Source organism: Hyla sarda, chromosome 1, assembly GCF_029499605.1.
Source record: "Hyla sarda isolate aHylSar1 chromosome 1, aHylSar1.hap1, whole genome shotgun sequence".
Lineage (NCBI taxonomy): Eukaryota > Metazoa > Chordata > Amphibia > Anura > Hylidae > Hyla > Hyla sarda.
The window spans coordinates 322,734,189-322,748,536 of record NC_079189.1 but is presented as its reverse complement, the minus strand read 5'-3'; the positions used below and the strand labels follow the sequence as shown (position 1 = coordinate 322,748,536).

Here is a 14,348-nt window from a genome sequence, read left to right as displayed (position 1 = left end):
CACTTTTAAAATGCCATTCAATGCCACGGGCTAGATGTAAACTGCAGATGACCATGTTGTGGTAGTTACCATAGATACCCAAGTGATGTGTGAGCTAACACATAGGCCCAACAGATTCCAAGAAGGCCAGAATCACCAGCGGCACCACCATCGATTGTCAGGTCAAACGGATTCAGCAAATACCAGAGTCCAAAATGATGCAGGTTTATACTGTTAATTTTCAGTTTATCGTTACAGTTGTTGTTATTCCATGTCGGAAGGGACGCAGCTACAGCCAGTGGGGTAACTAGAGACAGGCAGGCAGCTATGTGCAACAAAGGTAGGCGTGTTGTTTTCATATGCAGATCTGAAATATTGTCTTATATGCAAGAGGAGGAGTGATGGGGGTTCAGGCAAAAGCCAGGCTATGGATTGCATTGCTAAATGCTCCATCAGAGTGCAATGGTCGCCTGTCCTTTTTTTAAGTGATGATGTGGGTTTAGCCTGTGCTGTATGTATGTATGGGTGGCTGACTGCCACCCACCCAGAAAGTGTATGGGAGGCTGGTTGGCTGCCAGCCTTCCTTCCATTCCTATGAGAATAATGTGAGTGCTCATGAAGGGGACATGGTTGGGTCCACCCCTTTCCCGGTTATCCCCTCTAGGCCTTTTGGCTTAGATCAAGTGTAAAAAAAGAAAGGATCTTGCGACAGATCGCATCCTGAGGCACGTTTTTTTTTGTGTGAATACTTGCACTTGGGTGACTTGTGAGCACATACTGATACATACGTTCCCTATCTGGGGACCATAAATTAAATGGATTTTTGAGAAAGGGAGCTGATTTGGAAGCTTGCTTCTGTCGCACTATGCATTGACCCGATGTGGCAGTATCTTCGGGTAGTGAACAGTGCACCACCCCATTCCAGTGTTAAACAAGAAAGATTCTCATTTAATCCTCCGTGGGTGAGAATTTGAGTTTGAGAATTGGAGACCAAAATGATGAGTTGCACTGACTGGTTTATGAACGTCTATTCATTTAGCGTTTTAATGACCATGTTTGCACACTGATTGGTGTAAAAAAATAAAATAAAACTAAATAATAATAATCTAGCACACCTGTGCAGGTTTGACATGACATGACAGGTAGCTGTCTTGTGGGTGGTGCTGAATCCTGTTAAATGACATGAGGGTCTCATGCCTATACACAAGGGTGTGTCATTGCTGTTGCTTGACCATGCATTGGTTTCTGTGGTCAGTGAATGATAAAAACAAAATTTACCATCCATTGATGGATGGGAAATCCGCCATGAGGCATTTGTTTTTAGAAACTGCTGCTCACAACCAATGTTGCAATGGAGTGTCTCCATCTGCTGGTGGTATTGGAAAGGCATTAGTGCTATGACAGGGTCTGAAGAAGAAGAAGAAGAAGAAGACGAAAAAACAAATATATATAAAAAGAAAAAGAGAGAGAGAGAGACTGACTTAGTGAGCGAGTGAGTGAGAGTGAATGAGTGAGTGATTGAGTGAGTGAGTGAGTGAGTGAGAACAAATGAGTTAAAGCAAGTGAGTGAGAGAGATCGAATGAATGAAAGTCTGAATGACAGAAAGAAAAAAGGATGAAGAAAGAAGCATGAAGAAAAAAAAATGTATATGGAGTTGCTGACATGAGTGCAATCTACAAAGCCGTTGAGGCTGATCCTCATGGGAGGATTATTGCACCAGGACCCTTAGCACTTTTAAAATGCCATTCAATGCCACGGGCTAGATGTAAACTGCAGATGACCATGTTGTGGTAGTTACCATGGATACCCAAGTGATGTGTGAGCTAACACATAGGCCCAACAGATTCCAAGAAGGCCAGAATCACCAGCGGCACCACCATCGATTGTCAGGTCACCCGGATTCAGCAAATACCAGAGTCCAAAATGATGCAGGTTTATACTGTTAATTTTCAGTTTATCGTTACAGTTGGTGTTATTCCATGTCGGAAGGGACGCAGCTACAGCCAGTGGGGTAACTAGAGACAGGCAGGCAGCTATGTGCAACAAAGGTAGGCGTGTTGTTTTCATATGCAGATCTGAAATATTGTCTTATATGCAAGAGGAGGAGTGATGGGGGTTCAGGCAAAAGCCAGGCTATGGATTGCATTGCTAAATGCTCCATCAGAGTGCAATGGTCGCCTGTCCTTTTTTTTAAGTGATGATGTGGGTTTAGCCTGTGCTGTATGTATGTATGGGTGGCTGACTGCCACCCACCCAGAAAGTGTATGGGAGGCTGGTTGGCTGCCAGCCTTCCTTCCATTCCTATGAGAATAATGTGAGTGCTCATGAAGGGGACATGGTTGGGTCCACCCCTTTCCCGGTTATCCCCTCTAGGCCTTTTGGCTTAGATCAAGTGTAAAAAAAGAAAGGATCTTGCGACAGATCGCATCCTGAGGCACGTTTTTTTTTGTGTGAATACTTGCACTTGGGTGACTTGTGAGCACATACTGATACATACGTTCCCTATCTGGGGACCATAAATTAAATGGATTTTTGAGAAAGGGAGCTGATTTGGAAGCTTGCTTCTGTCGCCCTATGCATTGACCCGATGTGGCAGTATCTTCGGGTAGTGAACAGTGCACCACCCCATTCCAGTGTTAAACAAGAAAGATTCTCATTTAATCCTCCGTGGGTGAGAATTTGAGTTTGAGAATTGGAGACCAAAATGATGAGTTGCACTGACTGGTTTATGAACGTCTATTCATTTAGCGTTTTAATGACCATGTTTGCACACTGATTGGTGTAAAAAAATAAAATAAAACTAAATAATAATAATCTAGCACACCTGTGCAGGTTTGACATGACATGACAGGTAGCTGTCTTGTGGGTGGTGCTGAATCCTGTTAAATGACATGAGGGTCTCATGCCTATACACAAGGGTGTGTCATTGCTGTTGCTTGACCATGCATTGGTTTCTGTGGTCAGTGAATGATAAAAACAAAATTTACCATCCATTGATGGATGGGAAATCCGCCATGAGGCATTTGTTTTTAGAAACTGCTGCTCACAACCAATGTTGCAATGGAGTGTCTCCATCTGCTGGTGGTATTGGAAAGGCATTAGTGCTATGACAGGGTCTGAAGAAGAAGAAGAAGAAGACGGAAAAAAAATATATATAAAAAGAAAAAGAGAGAGAGAGAGACTGACTTAGTGAGCGAGTGAGTGAGAGAGTGAGAGTGAGTGAGAGTGAATGAGTGAGTGAGTGATTGAGTGAGTGAGTGAGTGAGAACAAATGAGTTAAAGCAAGTGAGTGAGAGAGATCGAATGAATGAAAGTCTGAATGACAGAAAGAAAAAAGGATGAAGAAAGAAGCATGAAGAAAAAAAAATGTATATGTAGTTGCTGACATGAGTGCAATCTACAAAGCCGTTGAGGCTGATCCTCATGGGAGGATTATTGCACCAGGACCCTTAGCACTTTTAAAATTCCATTCAATGCCACGGGCTAGATGTAAACTGCAGATGACCATGTTGTGGTAGTTACCATGGATACCCAAGTGATGTGTGAGCTAACACATAGGCCCAACAGATTCCAAGAAGGCCAGAATCACCAGCGGCACCACCATCGATTGTCAGGTCACCCGGATACAGCAAATACCAGAGTCCAAAATGACGCAGGTTTATACTGTTAATTTTCAGTTTATCGTTACAGTTGGTGTTATTCCATGTCGGAAGGGACGCAGCTACAGCCAGTGGGGTAACTAGAGACAGGCAGGCAGCTATGTGCAACAAAGGTAGGCGTGTTGTTTTCATATGCAGATCTGAAATATTGTCTTATATGCAAGAGGAGGAGTGATGGGGGTTCAGGCAAAAGCCAGGCTATGGATTGCATTGCTAAATGCTCCATCAGAGTGCAATGGTCGCCTGTCCTTTTTTTAAGTGATGATGTGGGTTTAGCCTGTGCTGTATGTATGTATGGGTGGCTGACTGCCACCCACCCAGAAAGTGTATGGGAGTCTGGTTGGCTGCCAGCCTTCCTTCCATTCCTATGAGTAATGTGAGTGCTCATGAAGGGGACATGGTTGGGTCCACCCCTTTCCCGGTTATCCCCTCTAGGCCTTTTGGCTTAGATCAAGTGTAAAAAAAGAAAGGATTTTGCGACAGATCGCATCCTGAGGCACGTTTTTTTTTGTGTGAATACTTGCACTTGGGTGACTTGTGAGCACATACTGATACATACGTTCCCTATCTGGGGACCATAAATTAAATGGATTTTTGAGAAAGGGAGCTGATTTGGAAGCTTGCTTCTGTCGCCCTATGCATTGACCCGATGTGGCAGTATCTTCGGGTAGTGAACAGTGCACCACCCCATTCCAGTGTTAAACAAGAAAGATTCTCATTTAATCCTCCGTGGGTGAGAATTTGAGTTTGAGAATTGGAGACCAAAATGATGAGTTGCACTGACTGGTTTATGAACGTCTATTCATTTAGCGTTTTAATGACCATGTTTGCACACTGATTGGTGTAAAAAAAATAAAATAAAACTAAATAATAATAATCTAGCACACCTGTGCAGGTTTGACATGACATGACAGGTAGCTGTCTTGTGGGTGGTGCTGAATCCTGTTAAATGACATGAGGGTCTCATGCCTATACACAAGGGTGTGTCATTGCTGTTGCTTGACCATGCATTGGTTTCTGTGGTCAGTGAATGATAAAAACAAAATTTACCATCCATTGATGGATGGGAAATCCGCCATGAGGCATTTGTTTTTAGAAACTGCTGCTCACAACCAATGTTGCAAAGGAGTGTCTCCATCTGCTGGTGGTATTGGAAAGGCATTAGTGCTATGACAGGGTCTGAAGAAGAAGAAGAAGAAGAAGACGGAAAAAAATATATATAAAAAGAAAAAGAGAGAGAGAGAGAGACTGACTTAGTGAGCGAGTGAGTGAGAGAGTGAGAGTGAGTGAGAGTGAATGAGTGAGTGAGTGATTGAGTGAGTGAGTAAGTGAGTGAGAACAAATGAGTTAAAGCAAGTGAGTGAGAGAGATCGAATGAATGAAAGTCTGAATGACAGAAAGAAAAAAGGATGAAGAAAGAAGCATGAAGAAAAAAAAATGTATATGGAGTTGCTGACATGAGTGCAATCTACAAAGCCGTTGAGGCTGATCCTCATGGGACGATTATTGCACCAGGACCCTTAGCACTTTTAAAATGCCATTCAATGCCACGGGCTAGATGTAAACTGCAGATGACCATGTTGTGGTAGTTACCATGGATACCCAAGTGATGTGTGAGCTAACACATAGGCCCAACAGATTCCAAGAAGGCCAGAATCACCAGCGGCACCACCATCGATTGTCAGGTCACCCGGATTCAGCAAATACCAGAGTCCAAAATGATGCAGGTTTATACTGTTAATTTTCAGTTTATCGTTACAGTTGGTGTTATTCCATGTCGGAAGGGACGCAGCTACAGCCAGTGGGGTAACTAGAGACAGGCAGGCAGCTATGTGCAACAAAGGTAGGCATGTTGTTTTCATATGCAGATCTGAAATATTGTCTTATATGCAAGAGGAGGAGTGATGGGGGTTCAGGCAAAAGCCAGGCTATGGATTGCATTGCTAAATGCTCCATCAGAGTGCAATGGTCGCCTGTCCTTTTTTTAAGTGATGATGTGGGTTTAGCCTGTGCTGTATGTATGTATGGGTGGCTGACTGCCACCCACCCAGAAAGTGTATGGGAGGCTGGTTGGCTGCCAGCCTTCCTTCCATTCCTATGAGTAATGTGAGTGCTCATGAAGGGGACATGGTTGGGTCCACCCCTTTCCCGGTTATCCCCTCTAGGCCTTTTGGCTTAGATCAAGTGTAAAAAAAGAAAGGATCTTGCGACAGATCGCATCCTGAGGCACGTTTTTTTTTTGTGTGAATACTTGCACTTGGGTGACTTGTGAGCACATACTGATACATACGTTCCCTATCTGGGGACCATAAATTAAATGGATTTTTGAGAAAGGGGGCTGATTTGGAAGCTTGCTTCTGTCGCCCTATGCATTGACCCGATGTGGCAGTATCTTTGGGTAGTGAACAGTGCACCACCCCATTCCAGTGTTAAACAAGAAAGATTCTCATTTAATCCTCCGTGGGTGAGAATTTGAGTTTGAGAATTGGAGACCAAAATGATGAGTTGCACTGACTGGTTTATGAACGTCTATTCATTTAGCGTTTTAATGACCATGTTTGCACACTGATTTGTGTAAAAAAATAAAATAAAACTAAATACTAATAATCTAGCACACCTGTGCAGGTTTGACATGACATGACAGGTAGCTGTCTTGTGGGTGGTGCTGAATCCTGTTAAATGACATGAGGGTCTCATGCCTATACACAAGGGTGTGTCATTGCTGTTGCTTGACCATGCATTGGTTTCTGTGGTCAGTGAATGATAAAAACAAAATTTACCATCCATTGATGGATGGGAAATCCGCCATGAGGCATTTGTTTTTAGAAACTGCTGCTCACAACCAATGTTGCAATGGAGTGTCTCCATCTGCTGGTGGTATTGGAAAGGCATTAGTGCTATGACAGGGTCTGAAGAAGAAGAAGAAGAAGACGGAAAAAAATATATATAAAAAGAAAAAGAGAGAGAGAGAGAGAGACTGACTTAGTGAGCGAGTGAGTGAGAGAGTGAGAGTGAGTGAGACTGAATGAGTGAGTGAGTGAGTGATTGAGTGAGTGAGTGAGTGAGAACAAATGAGTTAAAGCAAGTGAGTGAGAGAGATCGAATGAATGAAAGTCTGAATGACAGAAAGAAAAAAGGATGAAGAAAGAAGCATGAAGAAAAAAAAATGTATATGGAGTTGCTGACATGAGTGCAATCTACAAAGCCGTTGAGGCTGATCCTCATGGGAGGATTATTGCACCAGGACCCTTAGCACTTTTAAAATGCCATTCAATGCCACGGGCTAGATGTAAACTGCAGATGACCATGTTGTGGTAGTTACCATGGATACCCAAGTGATGTGTGAGCTAACACATAGGCCCAACAGATTCCAAGAAGGCCAGAATCACCAGCGGCACCACCATCGATTGTCAGGTCACCCGGATTCAGCAAATACCAGAGTCCAAAATGATGCAGGTTTATACTGTTAATTTTCAGTTTATCGTTACAGTTGGTGTTATTCCATGTCGGAAGGGACGCAGCTACAGCCAGTGGGGTAACTAGAGACAGGCAGGCAGCTATGTGCAACAAAGGTAGGCGTGTTGTTTTCATATGCAGATCTGAAATATTGTCTTATATGCAAGAGGAGGAGTGATGGGGGTTCAGGCAAAAGCCAGGCTATGGATTGCATTGCTAAATGCTCCATCAGAGTGCAATGGTCGCCTGTCCTTTTTTTAAGTGATGATGTGGGTTTAGCCTGTGCTGTATGTATGTATGGGTGGCTGACTGCCACCCACCCAGAAAGTGTATGGGAGGCTGGTTGGCTGCCAGCCTTCCTTCCATTCCTATGAGTAATGTGAGTGCTCATGAAGGGGACATGGTTGGGTCCACCCCTTTCCCGGTTATCCCCTCTAGGCCTTTTGGCTTAGATCAAGTGTAAAAAAAGAAAGGATCTTGCGACAGATCGCATCCTGAGGCACGTTTTTTTTTGTGTGAATACTTGCACTTGGGTGACTTGTGAGCACATACTGATACATACGTTCCCTATCTGGGGACCATAAATTAAATGGATTTTTGAGAAAGGGAGCTGATTTGGAAGCTTGCTTCTGTCGCCCTATGCATTGACCCGATGTGGCAGTATCTTCGGGTAGTGAACAGTGCACCACCCCATTCCAGTGTTAAACAAGAAAGATTCTCATTTAATCCTCCGTGGGTGAGAATTTGAGTTTGAGAATTGGAGACCAAAATGATGAGTTGCACTGACTGGTTTATGAACGTCTATTCATTTAGCGTTTTAATGACCATGTTTGCACACTGATTGGAGTAAAAAAATAAAATAAAACTAAATAATAATAATCTAGCACACCTGTGCAGGTTTGACATGACATGACAGGTAGCTGTCTTGTGGGTGGTGCTGAATCCTGTTAAATGACATGAGGGTCTCATGCCTATACACAAGGGTGTGTCATTGCTGTTGCTTGACCATGCATTGGTTTCTGTGGTCAGTGAATGATAAAAACAAAATTTACCATCCATTGATGGATGGGAAATCCGCCATGAGGCATTTGTTTTTAGAAACTGCTGCTCACAACCAATGTTGCAATGGAGTGTCTCCATCTGCTGGTGGTATTGGAAAGGCATTAGTGCTATGAAAGGGTCTGAAGAAGAAGAAGAAGAAGAAGAAGAAGAAGACGGAAAAAAATATATATAAAAAGAAAAAGAGAGAGAGAGAGAGAGACTGACTTAGTGAGCGAGTGAGTGAGAGAGTGAGAGTGAGTGAGAGTGAATGAGTGAGTGAGTGATTGAGTGAGTGAGTGAGTGAGTGAGTGAGAACAAATGAGTTAAAGCAAGTGAGTGAGAGAGATCGAATGAATGAAAGTCTGAATGACAGAAAGAAAAAAGGATGAAGAAAGAAGCATGAAGAAAAAAAAATGTATATGGAGTTGCTGACATGAGTGCAATCTACAAAGCCGTTGAGGCTGATCCTCATGGGAGGATTATTGCACCAGGACCCTTAGCACTTTTAAAATGCCATTCAATGCCACGGGCTAGATGTAAACTGCAGATGACCATGTTGTGGTAGTTACCATGGATACCCAAGTGATGTGTGAGCTAACACATAGGCCCAACAGATTCCAAGAAGGCCAGAATCACCAGCGGCACCACCATCGATTGTCAGGTCACCCGGATTCAGCAAATACCAGAGTCCAAAATGATGCAGGTTTATACTGTTAATTTTCAGTTTATCGTTACAGTTGGTGTTATTCCATGTCGGAAGGGACGCAGCTACAGCCAGTGGGGTAACTAGAGACAGGCAGGCAGCTATGTGCAACAAAGGTAGGCGTGTTGTTTTCATATGCAGATCTGAAATATTGTCTTATATGCAAGAGGAGGAGTGATGGGGGTTCAGGCAAAAGCCAGGCTATGGATTGCATTGCTAAATGCTCCATCAGAGTGCAATGGTCGCCTGTCCTTTTTTTAAGTGATGATGTGGGTTTAGCCTGTGCTGTATGTATGTATGGGTGGCTGACTGCCACCCACCCAGAAAGTGTATGGGAGGCTGGTTGGCTGCCAGCCTTCCTTCCATTCCTATGAGTAATGTGAGTGCTTATGAAGGGGACATGGTTGGGTCCACCCCTTTCCCGGTTATCCCCTCTAGGCCTTTTGGCTTAGAGCAAGTGTAAAAAAAGAAAGGATCTTGCGACAGATCGCATCCTGAGGCACGTTTTTTTTTTGTGTGAATACTTGCACTTGGGTGACTTGTGAGCACATACTGATACATACGTTCCCTATCTGGGGACCATAAATTAAATGGATTTTTGAGAAAGGGAGCTGATTTGGAAGCTTGCTTCTGTCGCCCTATGCATTGACCCGATGTGGCAGTATCTTCGGGTAGTGAACAGTGCACCACCCCATTCCAGTGTTAAACAAGAAAGATTCTCATTTAATCCTCCGTGGGTGAGAATTTGAGTTTGAGAATTGGAGACCAAAATGATGAGTTGCACTGACTGGTTTATGAACGTCTATTCATTTAGCGTTTTAATGACCATGTTTGCACACTGATTGGTGTAAAAAAAATAAAATAAAACTAAATAATAATAATCTAGCACACCTGTGCAGGTTTGACATGACATGACAGGTAGCTGTCTTGTGGGTGGTGCTGAATCCTGTTAAATGACATGAGGGTCTCATGCCTATACACAAGGGTGTGTCATTGCTGTTGCTTGACCATGCATTGGTTTCTGTGGTCAGTGAATGATAAAAACAAAATTTACCATCCATTGATGGATGGGAAATCCGCCATGAGGCATTTGTTTTTAGAAACTGCTGCTCACAACCAATGTTGCAATGGAGTGTCTCCATCTGCTGGTGGTATTGGAAAGGCATTAGTGCTATGACAGGGTCTGAAGAAGAAGAAGAAGAAGAAGAAGACGGAAAAAAATATATATAAAAAGAAAAAGAGAGAGAGAGAGAGAGAGACTGACTTAGTGAGCGAGTGAGTGAGAGAGTGAGAGTGAGTGAGAGTGAATGAGTGAGTGAGTGATTGAGTGAGTGAGTGAGTGAGTGAGTGAGAACAAATGAGTTAAAGCAAGTGAGTGAGAGAGATCGAATGAATGAAAGTCTGAATGACAGAAAGAAAAAAGGATGAAGAAAGAAGCATGAAGAAAAAAAAATGTATATGGAGTTGCTGACATGAGTGCAATCTACAAAGCCGTTGAGGCTGATCCTCATGGGAGGATTATTGCACCAGGACCCTTAGCACTTTTAAAATGCCATTCAATGCCACGGGCTAGATGTAAACTGCAGATGACCATGTTGTGGTAGTTACCATGGATACCCAAGTGATGTGTGAGCTAACACATAGGCCCAACAGATTCCAAGAAGGCCAGAATCACCAGCGGCACCACCATCGATTGTCAGGTCACCCGGATTCAGCAAATACCAGAGTCCAAAATGATGCAGGTTTATACTGTTAATTTTCAGTTTATCGTTACAGTTGGTGTTATTCCATGTCGGAAGGGACGCAGCTACAGCCAGTGGGGTAACTAGAGACAGGCAGGCAGCTATGTGCAACAAAGGTAGGCGTGTTGTTTTCATATGCAGATCTGAAATATTGTCTTATATGCAAGAGGAGGAGTGATGGGGGTTCAGGCAAAAGCCAGGCTATGGATTGCATTGCTAAATGCTCCATCAGAGTGCAATGGTCGCCTGTCCTTTTTTTAAGTGATGATGTGGGTTTAGCCTGTGCTGTATGTATGTATGGGTGGCTGACTGCCACCCACCCAGAAAGTGTATGGGAGGCTGGTTGGCTGCCAGCCTTCCTTCCATTCCTATGAGTAATGTGAGTGCTCATGAAGGGGACATGGTTGGGTCCACCCCTTTCCCGGTTATCCCCTCTAGGCCTTTTGGCTTAGATCAAGTGTAAAAAAAGAAAGGATCTTGCGACAGATCGCATCCTGAGGCACGTTTTTTTTTTGTGTGAATACTTGCACTTGGGTGACTTGTGAGCACATACTGATACATACGTTCCCTATCTGGGGACCATAAATTAAATGGATTTTTGAGAAAGGGAGCTGATTTGGAAGCTTGCTTCTGTCGCCCTATGCATTGACCCGATGTGGCAGTATCTTTGGGTAGTGAACAGTGCACCACCCCATTCCAGTGTTAAACAAGAAAGATTCTCATTTAATCCTCCGTGGGTGAGAATTTGAGTTTGAGAATTGGAGACCAAAATGATGAGTTGCACTGACTGGTTTATGAACGTCTATTCATTTAGCGTTTTAATGACCATGTTTGCACACTGATTGGTGTAAAAAAAATAAAATAAAACTAAATAATAATAATCTAGCACACCTGTGCAGGTTTGACATGACATGACAGGTAGCTGTCTTGTGGGTGGTGCTGAATCCTGTTAAATGACATGAGGGTCTCATGCCTATACACAAGGGTGTGTCATTGCTGTTGCTTGACCATGCATTGGTTTCTGTGGTCAGTGAATGATAAAAACAAAATTTACCATCCATTGATGGATGGGAAATCCGCCATGAGGCATTTGTTTTTAGAAACTGCTGCTCACAACCAATGTTGCAATGGAGTGTCTCCATCTGCTGGTGGTATTGGAAAGGCATTAGTGCTATGACAGGGTCTGAAGAAGAAGAAGAAGAAGACGGAAAAAAATATATATAAAAAGAAAAAGAGAGAGAGAGAGAGAGACTGACTTAGTGAGCGAGTGAGTGAGAGAGTGAGAGTGAGTGAGAGTGAATGAGTGAGTGAGTGAGTGAGAACAAATGAGTTAAAGCAAGTGAGTGAGAGAGATCGAATGAATGAAAGTCTGAATGACAGAAAGAAAAAAGGATGAAGAAAGAAGCATGAAGAAAAAAAAATGTATATGGAGTTGCTGACATGAGTGCAATCTACAAAGCCGTTGAGGCTGATCCTCATGGGAGGATTATTGCACCAGGACCCTTAGCACTTTTAAAATGCCATTCAATGCCACGGGCTAGATGTAAACTGCAGATGACCATGTTGTGGTAGTTACCATGGATACCCAAGTGATGTGTGAGCTAACACATAGGCCCAACAGATTCCAAGAAGGCCAGAATCACCAGCGGCACCACCATCGATTGTCAGGTCACCCGGATTCAGCAAATACCAGAGTCCAAAATGATGCAGGTTTATACTGTTAATTTTCAGTTTATCGTTACAGTTGGTGTTATTCCATGTCGGAAGGGACGCAGCTACAGCCAGTGGGGTAACTAGAGACAGGCAGGCAGCTATGTGCAACAAAGGTAGGCGTGTTGTTTTCATATGCAGATCTGAAATATTGTCTTATATGCAAGAGGAGGAGTGATGGGGGTTCAGGCAAAAGCCAGGCTATGGATTGCATTGCTAAATGCTCCATCAGAGTGCAATGGTCGCCTGTCCTTTTTTTAAGTGATGATGTGGGTTTAGCCTGTGCTGTATGTATGTATGTATGGGTGGCTGACTGCCACCCACCCAGAGAGTGTATGGGAGTCTGGTTGGCTGCCAGCCTTCCTTCCATTCCTATGAGTAATGTGAGTGCTCATGAAGGGGACATGGTTGGGTCCACCCCTTTCCCGGTTATCCCCTCTAGGCCTTTTGGCTTAGATCAAGTGTAAAAAAAGAAAGGATCTTGCGACAGATCGCATCCTGAGGCACGTTTTTTTTTGTGTGAATACTTGCACTTGGGTGACTTGTGAGCACATACTGATACATACGTTCCCTATCTGGGGACCATAAATTAAATGGATTTTTGAGAAAGGGAGCTGATTTGGAAGCTTGCTTCTGTCGCCCTATGCATTGACCCGATGTGGCAGTATCTTCGGGTAGTGAACAGTGCACCACCCCATTCCAGTGTTAAACAAGAAAGATTCTCATTTAATCCTCCGTGGGTGAGAATTTGAGTTTGAGAATTGGAGACCAAAATGATGAGTTGCACTGACTGGTTTATGAACGTCTATTCATTTAGCGTTTTAATGACCATGTTTGCACACTGATTGGTGTAAAAAAATAAAATAAAACTAAATAATAATAATCTAGCACACCTGTGCAGGTTTGACATGACATGACAGGTAGCTGTCTTGTGGGTGGTGCTGAATCCTGTTAAATGACATGAGGGTCTCATGCCTATACACAAGGGTGTGTCATTGCTGTTGCTTGACCATGCATTGGTTTCTGTGGTCAGTGAATGATAAAAACAAAATTTACCATCCATTGATGGATGGGAAATCCGCCATGAGGCATTTGTTTTTAGAAACTGCTGCTCACAACCAATGTTGCAATGGAGTGTCTCCATCTGCTGGTGGTATTGGAAAGGCATTAGTGCTATGACAGGGTCTGAAGAAGAAGAAGAAGAAGACGGAAAAAAATATATATAAAAAGAAAAAGAGAGAGAGAGAGAGAGACTGACTTAGTGAGCGAGTGAGTGAGAGAGTGAGAGTGAGTGAGAGTGAATGAGTGAGTGAGTGATTGAGTGAGTGAGTGAGAACAAATGAGTTAAAGCAAGTGAGTGAGAGAGATCGAATGAATGAAAGTCTGAATGACAGAAAGAAAAAAGGATGAAGAAAGAAGCATGAAGAAAAAAAAATGTATATGGAGTTGCTGACATGAGTGCAATCTACAAAGCCGTTGAGGCTGATCCTCATGGGAGGATTATTGCACCAGGACCCTTAGCACTTTTAAAATGCCATTCAATGCCACGGGCTAGATGTAAACTGCAGATGACCATGTTGTGGTAGTTACCATGGATACCCAAGTGATGTGTGAGCTAACACATAGGCCCAACAGATTCCAAGAAGGCCAGAATCACCAGCGGCACCACCATCGATTGTCAGGTCACCCGGATTCAGCAAATACCAGAGTCCAAAATGATGCAGGTTTATACTGTTAATTTTCAGTTTATCGTTACAGTTGGTGTTATTCCATGTCGGAAGGGACGCAGCTACAGCCAGTGGGGTAACTAGAGACAGGCAGGCAGCTATGTGCAACAAAGGTAGGCGTGTTGTTTTCATATGCAGATCTGAAATATTGTCTTATATGCAAGAGGAGGAGTGATGGGGGTTCAGGCAAAAGCCAGGCTATGGATTGCATTGCTAAATGCTCCATCAGAGTGCAATGGTCGCCTGTCCTTTTTTTAAGTGATTATGTGGGTTTAGCCTGTGCTGGATGTATGTATGTATGGGTGGCTGACTGCCACCCACCCAGAGAGT

At 43.4% G+C, this 14,348-nt stretch overlaps 8 pseudogenes; all 8 read left to right on the top strand.

The window, feature by feature from the left end:
- Nucleotides 1-632: 632 nt before the first annotated feature.
- On the top strand, nucleotides 633-896 carry LOC130340837 (U2 spliceosomal RNA; annotated as a pseudogene).
- A 1,446-nt stretch (nucleotides 897-2,342) lies between these two features.
- LOC130339663 (U2 spliceosomal RNA) lies at nucleotides 2,343-2,606 on the top strand (annotated as a pseudogene).
- A 1,457-nt stretch (nucleotides 2,607-4,063) lies between these two features.
- Nucleotides 4,064-4,327, top strand: LOC130340892 (U2 spliceosomal RNA; annotated as a pseudogene).
- A 1,466-nt stretch (nucleotides 4,328-5,793) lies between these two features.
- Nucleotides 5,794-6,058, top strand: LOC130337908 (U2 spliceosomal RNA; annotated as a pseudogene).
- A 1,464-nt stretch (nucleotides 6,059-7,522) lies between these two features.
- Nucleotides 7,523-7,786, top strand: LOC130339659 (U2 spliceosomal RNA; annotated as a pseudogene).
- A 1,480-nt stretch (nucleotides 7,787-9,266) lies between these two features.
- LOC130342151 (U2 spliceosomal RNA) lies at nucleotides 9,267-9,531 on the top strand (annotated as a pseudogene).
- Nucleotides 9,532-11,008: 1,477 nt separating this feature from the next.
- Nucleotides 11,009-11,273, top strand: LOC130341758 (U2 spliceosomal RNA; annotated as a pseudogene).
- Nucleotides 11,274-12,722: 1,449 nt separating this feature from the next.
- On the top strand, nucleotides 12,723-12,986 carry LOC130339650 (U2 spliceosomal RNA; annotated as a pseudogene).
- Nucleotides 12,987-14,348: the final 1,362 nt, after the last annotated feature.